We start from the raw sequence: 2,195 nt of genomic DNA, 5'->3' as shown, positions 1-2,195 counted from the left end.
CTGCAGGCGGTCGTGCGCACAATGTGCTAGGCAAGCTCACCATACCTTGTGAAATACAAAAACTTAGAACAGAACATTACATTTTTTCTATGCCCATACCTATAGCAAAAGAATTACCTTGGGGTGGACTTCTGGCGCGCCTTCCGTTTGGCCCCAGAAGTGATATCCGTGAATGAAATTGATTTGACCAAGTTAGAACAAGAGATGGTGTCGGAAGAAGACAGGAATGAGCGGCGCGTGTTGCAAATCCTTTCGGCAGACCAAAAAGAACGCTTGGAGCTGGTGGAGAGTGGGTTTAAAACGTATGAAAAGCACGGATTGGCACGTACTCAGTTGGAAAAGAACTCCATAAAGTTGTCTCCGGCGATTCAAGCAATCGTGTATGCCGAAGTCGACAAGATGCTATAATTGGGTGTGATCGAAGAAAGTGAAAGCCCGTGGAGCAATCGTACGACAATCGTCCGTAAACCCGGAAAGAATCGCTTCTGCCTGGATGCGCGTAAACTAAATGCCGTGACTGTAAAAGACGTGAATCCATTACAAAACATCGAGGGCATATTCAGCCGAATCGATGACACCCATTTCATAAGCACCGTCGAATTAAAATACGCATTTTGGCAAATTGAGCTGGAGGAGAGTTGCAAACCATATACGGCGTTTACAGTGCCGGGACGACCACTGTATCAATTCGTAACAATGCCGTTTGGATTATGCAATGCTGCGCAAAGGTTGTGTCGACTAATGGACCGTGTGATCCCACAAAAGCTCAAATCGAACGTTTTTATATACTTGGATGACTTACTGATCATTGCGCCGGACTTCGACTCGCACCTCCGGAACCTAAGCGAAGTTGCAACCTGCTTGAAAAATGCAAATTTAACAATAGGATTAAGTAAATCAAAATTTTGTTTCAAAGAGTTACCCTACCTGGGTTACATTGTAGGTGGCGGCATGCTAAAGACTGATCCTGAAAAGATTAAAGCCATACAAAACATTCCTGCCCCTAAATCTATTAAACAAGTACGAATTTTTTTTGGTACTGCCGGGTGGTACAGGCGTTTTATTAAAGATTTCGCCGCGATGGCGGCGCCGTTAACCAATCCGTTGAAGAAGGGCCAGAAATTCGAAATGACCACGCAAGCCTTGGAGGCGTTTAAGAGCCTGAAGAGAGCGCTCACGAGCGCACCGGTCCTTAAATACCCAAATTTCTCTAAACGCTTTTGGGTTCAGTGTGACGCGTCTGATTATGGTGTGAGCGCTGTTCTATACCAAAAGGAAAATGAGGGTGTGGAGAAGCCAATTGCGTACTTTTCACAAAAACTGAACGACTGCCAGCGCAAGTATAGCACAACGGAAAAAGAATGCCTCGCAGCTGTGATGGCTGTTAAGAAATACCGGCCGTATATGGATTTAATGCCTTTTACGGTGGTAACGGACCACGCTAGCCTGAAGTGGCTGATGTCTTTGAAAGACTTGAATGGTAGATTAGCCAGGTGGTCACTACAACTGCAAGCGTTTAATTTTGACATTGAGCACCGCAAAGGAGCGGACAACATAGTTGCCGATACGCTATCGCGATGTATCGACGAAATCGCAAGTTCCCCAATCGCTGGCATGGACACTGTAGAACTCGATTCTAAAGAATATCAGGAGCTGGTGAGGACGATCGAAGCGAACGCAGAGCGGCTGCCGGATTTAAAGGTAGAAGACGGTTTAGTGTTCAAAAAGATTTTGTCCGCGAACGCAGAACTCGAGGAGACCGAATGGAAGCTATGGATACCAGAAGCACTAACCTCTACTCTTATAGAGAACGCGCACAGCCCAGAAATCAACGCACACGGGGGTATGGCCAAAACACTTCATCGCTTGCGGTGGTTGTATTACTGGCCAAATATGGTGGAACAGGTCCGCAGCTTTGTACGCAATTGTCAAAAGTGCAAGGAAAGAAAGCCCAGTAACGCGATTTTAAAACCTGGCATGGGAAACCAAGTAGTTACTGTACGCCCCTTCCAGAAAATATAAGTGGATTTTTTTGGTAAATATCCGAGGTCAAAGCGCGGAAACAGTTACATTTTTATTGTTGTAGATCATTTTTCGAAATTTATTTTTCTGAAGGAAATGCGCGACCCCACCGCCGGATGTGGTAATGTTTCTCACGGAAGAGATCTTTCATAAATTTGGTGTGCCGGAAACCG

This window comes from Rhagoletis pomonella, unplaced genomic scaffold (assembly GCF_013731165.1).
Source record: "Rhagoletis pomonella isolate Grant_MI unplaced genomic scaffold, Rhpom_1.0 Rhpom_scaffold_00002, whole genome shotgun sequence".
Classification (NCBI taxonomy): domain Eukaryota; kingdom Metazoa; phylum Arthropoda; class Insecta; order Diptera; family Tephritidae; genus Rhagoletis; species Rhagoletis pomonella.
This window is presented reverse-complemented; position numbering follows the sequence as displayed.